Below are 8,832 nucleotides of genomic sequence, written 5' to 3' on the forward strand. Positions count from 1 at the left end.
AAATGAAAGCAAAAGCTGGTTCTTTGAAAAGATTAACAAGATTGGACACACCATTAGCTAGACTGATAAAGAAGAAAGAAAGAAACCAGATAAATCAAATACGTGATAAAACAGGAAACATTACAACAGACACAATAGAAATACAAAACATTGTTAGAGGATACTATGAGTGACTATATGCCAACAAACAAGAGAACCTGGAGGAGATGGACAAATTCTTGGATGCATATAATCTACCAAGATTGAATCAGTAGGACATAGAACACCTGAATAGACAAGCGATGAGATTGAATTGGTAATAAATAATCTCCCAACAGAGAAAAGCCATCCCAGGTCTGGATGGCTTCATTTCTAAATTCTACAAAACTTTTAAGGAAGAGTTAACCCCTATCCTACTCAAATTATTTCTAAAGATCCAAAAGAAAGGAACACTTCCAAATTCATTTTATGAAGCATCCATCATCCTTATTTCCAAAACATTTAGGGATATGACAAAAAAGGAAAACTACAGACCAATACTATTGATGAATATAGATGCAAAAATTTTCAACAAGATACTTGCAAATCATATCCAACAACATATAACAAAGATTATTCATCCTGGCCAGGTAGGCTTTATCCCGGGGCTGCAAGGGTGGTTAAACATATGCAAGACCTTAAATATAATACACCATATTAACAGAAAGAAAGATACAAATCTTATGATCATTTCCATTGATGCAGAGAAAGAAAGCATTTGATAAAATATGACATCCTTTCATGATTAAGTTTCTCAGTAAGATTGGTATAGAAGGGTCATTTCCCAACACAATAAAAAACATCTATGAAAAACCTATAGCTAACATTATACTGTTAAAAGTACCTTGTCTGGTACTAGACAAGGCTGGCCATTTTCTCCTCTGCTTTTTAATATAGTGCTGGCAGTCTTAATTTGTCTGGAATCATAAAAGATCTCATATTGCCAAAGAACTCCTGTGCAAGAAGAGTGGAGTGGGTGGCATATTATTCCCTAGCCCCAAAATATACTATAAAGTATACTGTGATAATCAAAACAGCATGGTATTGGTTCAAAAACAGACAGATGGACCAATGGAATAGACTAGAGACCCCAGAAATAATCCCCAAAACTCACAGCTAACTGATTTTTGACAAAGGATACTAGTCAACTCACTGGGAAAAGGAAAACCTTTTTGGTAAATGATGCTGGCAAAACTGGGTATCCACCTGCAGAATGAGGAAACTGAATCCCCATCTTTCACCGTTAACAAAAATCAACTCAAAATGGATCAAAGACCTGAACCTAAGACCTCAAACAATAAAACTACAGGTGGGAAATACTGGGGAAACTCTTGAAAACATTGGGGTGGGCAAAAACTTATTAAATAAGACTCCCAAAGCACAGGCAATAATCCCTAAAATAGACAAGTGGGACTATATCAGATTAAGAAGTTCCTGCTCAACAAAGGACACAGTAACAAGTGTGGATTGACAACCCTCAGAATGGGAGAATATTTTTGTAGAATATACCTCAGACAAGGAACTGATAACCAGAATACACAGGGAACTCAAGCGGCTTACTTGAAAAAAATCTCTCTCTCTCTTTCTCTCTCTCTCTCTCTCTATCTCTATCTCAGCCCAATTAGAAGATAGGAAAATGAGCTGAACAAAAATCTAAGGAAGACATAGGAAAAGCCAAAAAATATATGGGGAAATGCTCAACATCCCTCATGATAAGGGAGATGCAGATTAAAATGACAATGAGTTACCACATAACCTCTGTCAGAAAAACGAAGATTAGAAATACAAATAAAGGTAAGTGTTGGTGGGGATGTGGTGAAAGGGCAACTCTCCTACACTGTTTGTGAGAATGTAAAGTGGTTCAGCCACTGTGGAAAACAATATGGAGGTTCCTCAAAGATCTACAAATAGAACTACCATTTGATCCAGCAATCCCATTTCTGGTTATCTACCCAAAGGACAGGAGACTGCTCAGTTGGAAAAGCACTTGCACATCAATGTTTATTGCAGCTTTATTCACCATTGCTAAGACATGGAACCAATCCAAATATCCACAAACAGATGAATGGATGGAAAATGTGTGGCACATACACTCTATGAAATACTACTCAGCCATAAAATACAAGACCCTGGCATTTGACAGGAAGTAGTTAAATATGGTGGATCTATGATCGAAGCAAGCCAGGATATGAAAAAAAAAGATATTGTATGTATACACTTAATATATACTATCTGCTCTTTATGGTAGAGATAGAAATATTGGAGGGCATAAAAGAAATGAAAACAGTTATGGATGCTGAAGACAGTGTGGGACAGGGGGGAGGGAGAAGGGGAGAGTACAGAAAAGAATAGTAAGAGAACAAATAGAGAGGCATGACATTAGTGGGACACAGAAATGGTTTATTACCTGTTGACTATAACATGTACAGTATTCTCAACTGGACTGGTCTGAGAAGTATTTAATGTTGGGTAAATTCTCTTTACAAGCCTTGTACAAACAATGATATATAGTGATTGAATAAACATTCTCAAAAAATAATGAGAATAAATAATAATAATCTGAAAAAAATGATGAAAATTTATTTGATGATGATGTGGATAATAATGTCTTTGTCTTGAGTGATATGCATGGTAATCATGCTGGAAAAAGAAATGTAATACACTGTAAAGATATATATGATTCAATGTAATATTTAAAAGATTATGATAATCAATAAAATTAAATTTAAAATGTGAAACATAAAAAGCTAATCAGACATTTATACTGTTTTTATGAACCAAGATTGTGAACTTTTATGGGAAAACAAACTTTTATAATCCCTTTTTCTCAATTACTTTAGGGAAAAAAAAAACAATGTCTGCCACTTTGGAGATTCATTACAGTCTTCTGAAATCTTTGCTCCTGGCTAACTCATCCTCATGCTTTAACTTGATTAGAATTTTGCTTGTTGACACGTTTGGGTCAGATTTCTTTATTTAAGATTGACAGCTACATGACTGTAAAATAATGGGTTGGTTCACTCCTCAGTTAATGGGCATTTGTCACTTGTCAATTATGAATAAAGCTGTTATAAACATCTGCAGGTAGATCTCTGTGCATAGTGCATAGATTTCACTTTTCTTGGGTAAATATTTAGGAATGGGATAGCTGAGTTGTATGTTGTAGGTTAAGTGTATATTTCACTCTCCAAGATACAGGAGAACCATTTTTTCAAAGTTGCTTTGACATTGCATTTCAACCAGCATTGTATAAGAGTTTCGGATACATTGCATCTTCTCTAGCCCTCTTTATTGTCAGTTATTGATTGTTTTTAAATTTTAGCCATTCTAATAGGTTGTAGTGGTGTTTCGTAGAGACCTTAATTTGCATCTAATGTCATTCAGTATCTTTTTATTGGTTCATTTGCTTTTATTTCCCTTTTTTAATGAAATGCTCAAATCTTTTACCCATTCGTTGTTTTGATGGAACCAATCCAAATATCCACAAACAGATGAATGGATGGAAAATGTGTGGCACATACACTCTATGAAATACTACTCAGCCATAAAATACAAGACCCTGGCATTTGACAGGAAGTAGTTAAATATGGTGGATCTATGATCGAAGCAAGCCAGGATATGAAAAAAAAAGATATTGTATGTATACACTTAATATATACTATCTGCTCTTTATGGTAGAGATAGAAATATTGGAGGGCATAAAAGAAATGAAAACAGTTATGGATGCTGAAGACAGTGTGGGACAGGGGGGAGGGAGAAGGGGAGAGTACAGAAAAGAATAGTAAGAGAACAAATAGAGAGGCATGACATTAGTGGGACACAGAAATGGTTTATTACCTGTTGACTATAACATGTACAGTATTCTCAACTGGACTGGTCTGAGAAGTATTTAATGTTGGGTAAATTCTCTTTACAAGCCTTGTACAAACAATGATATATAGTGATTGAATAAACATTCTCAAAAAATAATGAGAATAAATAATAATAATCTGAAAAAAATGATGAAAATTTATTTGATGATGATGTGGATAATAATGTCTTTGTCTTGAGTGATATGCATGGTAATCATGCTGGAAAAAGAAATGTAATACACTGTAAAGATATATATGATTCAATGTAATATTTAAAAGATTATGATAATCAATAAAATTAAATTTAAAATGTGAAACATAAAAAGCTAATCAGACATTTATACTGTTTTTATGAACCAAGATTGTGAACTTTTATGGGAAAACAAACTTTTATAATCCCTTTTTCTCAATTACTTTAGGGAAAAAAAAAACAATGTCTGCCACTTTGGAGATTCATTACAGTCTTCTGAAATCTTTGCTCCTGGCTAACTCATCCTCATGCTTTAACTTGATTAGAATTTTGCTTGTTGACACGTTTGGGTCAGATTTCTTTATTTAAGATTGACAGCTACATGACTGTAAAATAATGGGTTGGTTCACTCCTCAGTTAATGGGCATTTGTCACTTGTCAATTATGAATAAAGCTGTTATAAACATCTGCAGGTAGATCTCTGTGCATAGTGCATAGATTTCACTTTTCTTGGGTAAATATTTAGGAATGGGATAGCTGAGTTGTATGTTGTAGGTTAAGTGTATATTTCACTCTCCAAGATACAGGAGAACCATTTTTTCAAAGTTGCTTTGACATTGCATTTCAACCAGCATTGTATAAGAGTTTCGGATACATTGCATCTTCTCTAGCCCTCTTTATTGTCAGTTATTGATTGTTTTTAAATTTTAGCCATTCTAATAGGTTGTAGTGGTGTTTCGTAGAGACCTTAATTTGCATCTAATGTCATTCAGTATCTTTTTATTGGTTCATTTGCTTTTATTTCCCTTTTTTAATGAAATGCTCAAATCTTTTACCCATTCGTTGTTTTGCTTTCCCTATTTTTAGTTTTCCATATATTCTTGATACACAATTTTTTTTATCAGATACATATTTTAAATGATTTTCTCCCAGTTGTTGATTTGTATTTTTCTTTTTTTTTTTGACTTTTTTTTCCTATCATGGGGCACATGTATTCACCAGAGAGAGATAGAGACAGCAAGAGAGAAAGTGAAAAATCATCCCTCGGGGGAAGGCCACAGTGCAATCTCTTCTTCTCCATTCTGCTCCTGGGATCATGCCTGGTGTGATTTTCAAGTTATTGGGTCTGGGACTTGAATCATAGTTGGCCATGTGTGAGTCTAGCAATGTAACCACTGTGCCATCTGCTGGCACTGCATTTCTATTTTCTTAACAGTGTTTTTCTTAGAATATTTTTTAATTTTGAGAGTAAAGTTTATCAATTGTTTTCTTTTATGGTTTGTGCATCTTATATCCTATATAAAAAGTTATATTCCACACTCAAGATTATAGCAAGATTTTTCTCTTATATTTCCTTCTACAAGTTTTGTAGTTTAGATTTTGCATTTTGGTCTGTGATTTATTTTGAGTTAACTCTTATATGTAATATTAACTATGGATTGAGATTTATTTTTATTACCATCTGCATATCTAGTTCCAACATTATTCTGTTTCCCTCAATGAATTACCAAGACACACTTGTCAAAAACTCAATTGACAAATACAAGGGGTCTCTTTCAGGACTCTCTGTGCTATTCCGTTGATCTGTATGTCCTCAGGCCAATAACAGACCAAATTGATCCTCTGTGGTAAATTCTGAAATTGCATAGTGTGAGTTCTCCAACTTCATTTGGGCAATTATAGCTTCTTTGCTTTCCTGAATATATTTTAGAATGAGCTTCCAATTTACACACACACACAAATCCTGCTGACATTTAAAAAAATAGAACTGTGTTAAATCTATAGGGATTTTTTGGTAATTTTTTTTTTCTTTTTCACATGACTTAAGAAACTAAGGCTCACCCTTGCAGTCCAGTGGTTAAAGGAATCGATCCTACACAGCTGACTACGATTTGAATCCTGGCCCTAGTGGTTTGAAAAATATGTCAGGTACATGTGTGTATATGCTCAAAATTCCAACTGGATAAGGAAATAGAGAAAGGATTGCAGCACCACCACACCCATTGGGAGGTACTTTCTCTCTCTCTGTCTTCCCATGTCTCTCTGGCAAGCACATGCATCCTCTGGAAACTAAAAATAAATAAATAAAAATATTTTGTGACATGTGGAGGTTATATGAAATTCATATTTCAGTGTCCCCAAGTAATATTTTATTGAACAGAAACACACTCATTAGTTCATATGTTGGCTATGGATGCTTTCAAACTGCAAAAGTAGCATTAAATAGTTACAAAGGAGACCATATGATCTTCAAAGATTAATCTGTTCTGATCTGAGACTTTATAGAAAAAGCTTATTGACCTATCTTATAGATAATTGATTTCAGAGCCTCCTTGTTTCATAATATAAGCATTTGATGCTATAAATTTGCCCCTCTAGCACTAGTTTGGCTGTACTACACACACATTTTGATATGTTGTGTTTTCATTTACTTAATTCAAAATATTTAAACATTTTTCTTGTGACTTCATCTTTGACACACTGGTTCTTTAAAAGTTCAATTCCCAAATTTTGGGCACTACCCAGATATGTTTTTATTATTGACATATAGTTTTAATTTCTTTGGGCTATTACTATGCATTTTGGTTTTAGATATTATAAGCCCCTCAATATTTGTTACTATCTTTGTTTATACCATCAATTGTATTTTTAAAAGAAGAAAGGAAAAGAATGTTTTTTATATTTACCTTCATTTCTAGCCTTTCTGGCACTCTTCAAGTATTTATAAATACTTGTCTGTACCATATCTTCCTAGTTGTATTATTTCTGATGAGAAATATGCTGTCACTCTTATCTTTTTTCCTCAGTACATAAAGTACAATTGCTTCTTGAACACCTGTGCAACTAAGAAGGATTGCTTTGGGCATCTTTCCTTGTTTCCATACTTCCTTTACAACATCTTGGGAGGCAACATGGAAAAGAGATTGTAAGTGTATGTGAATTAACCTGGTATCTGGGCTTCCTGTATATACTTAACTTTAGTTACCTATACCTGACTTTTAAGAATGTATTAAAATTTTAGCCATTTTTCTATACCCATTTGTATCCATTTTTTCCTTCTATATCCTGCCAAAGATGAAGCAGTTCACGTGTCTTATGTTACTTTGGAGAAATTTGTCACTTATTGGAACTCAATTTAATTGGTTGCCATGGAAGCTTAGCTCTCTGATGGACTCAAGAAAGTTCTGCTTTTGGTATTTTTAAGCACTTCTGATTATTAGGTTTTGAACAGCATTCGTTAACAATTTCCTAAATCCTTAGTAAAATCAGAACACTAGCATCTATTTAAAACTGTCTTCAGATATAGTTCAAAATCAATAGAGAAAGTGAATCTCTTGATTCCTCTTACATCTCTTTTTAAAACCCCTTATGGTATTCCCAGTTTCCACCATCTTAATCCCCTGATTTGGCTCTAAATGCTAGTTTGAAAGGCCAAGTTTACCTTCACAGAATTAAGATTTATAGTCTTTGAATATATTAAAAGAATGTGTCACAGGTTCTCAAAGAAATTCTTAAGAAGGAGTACTAGATAAATTTGAAAATTAGAATATATGTTTGGGCCTCAAGTTAACTGTTTTGAAATGCAGCACTTACATTGAAAAGATTTCTGATCTGCTTGCTTAAAGGAAACAGTTGCATACATTTTTGAAAAAATAGTCATAGTATCATTTCTCCAAGTGAACAACATTAATAATTCTTTCTTTGACTACCAAATAGGCATTGTGCATTTTCTAGGGGCTCTTTTATATGAATTCAAGTATCATAAGGACATTTCAACATGATTTCTTCCTTTCCAGAGAATAAGAACACTGAGTGGTGGATGGTATTGATTATGATTACAAATTCGAGAGAGTAAAAATATCCACTATTAGATAGTGGACATGACTATAAAGAAATTCAAAGAAAGTAAAGTTTGTGCCAAGGAGAAATAGAAAAGCTTCAAGAAGGAGCTTGAGATCGGCCTAAAACTTTGTTTGAATTAATACCAACCAAGGGATGATGGAGGAAAGCCCAGCAAAAACATGGAAATGGGGTATTGTAAATAGGCTCACCTGGTCGGCATAGCCTTTGCACATTGAGAGACAGTGAGAGATGAACATAGAATTGGGACAAATTAAAGAATACCTTTAAAGGCAAGGAGAAGAATTTAAACTTTTAAAAGTCCCTGTGTGTTTTGGAGAAGGAGAAGTGCCATGATAAAATACATAATTTAGAAAATTTAAACTAAAAATGACATCTGGGAGTGTTACAGCAAGAAGTGGAGGAGTCTATTTTAGTGATACAGGTATGAGAAATCTAGAACAGAGAAATATGTAAATTGCTCTAGGGTTCCCTATTTTTATATTGATTTTATTTTCTTTAGAATTCTGTAATATCAGGACCAGCAGTTGATATAATGGCTATGTCGCTGGACTCCCATGTAGTAGACTGTGGTTCGCATCCCGGGCCCGGTGACTTAAACTCATGCTGGACATGTGTGTGTGCGTGCCCAAGATCCTCAGAGGAGAATGGAGGAGAAGGGATTGCAATGTGGCCATCTCCCCTGGGGGGTGATTTCCCACTTTCTTCTTTCTCTCTCTGTTTTTCTGGTGAGGGCACACACCCTATAGCAAAAACCTCTCCAAAAACATAATAATAATAAAAAAAGAATTCTGTACTATTTATCTCTACCATTTATTTGCCAGTTATTTACTACCTGTATGGTGGTTCTCCTTCTATTGGCGTTTTACATATCTCCTTCACTATGCTCTATATTGGGATCATGTTTTATGT

Source organism: Tupaia chinensis, unplaced genomic scaffold (genome assembly GCF_000334495.1).
Source record: "Tupaia chinensis unplaced genomic scaffold, TupChi_1.0 Scaffold000057_1, whole genome shotgun sequence".
NCBI classification, from domain to species: Eukaryota; Metazoa; Chordata; class Mammalia; order Scandentia; family Tupaiidae; genus Tupaia; species Tupaia belangeri.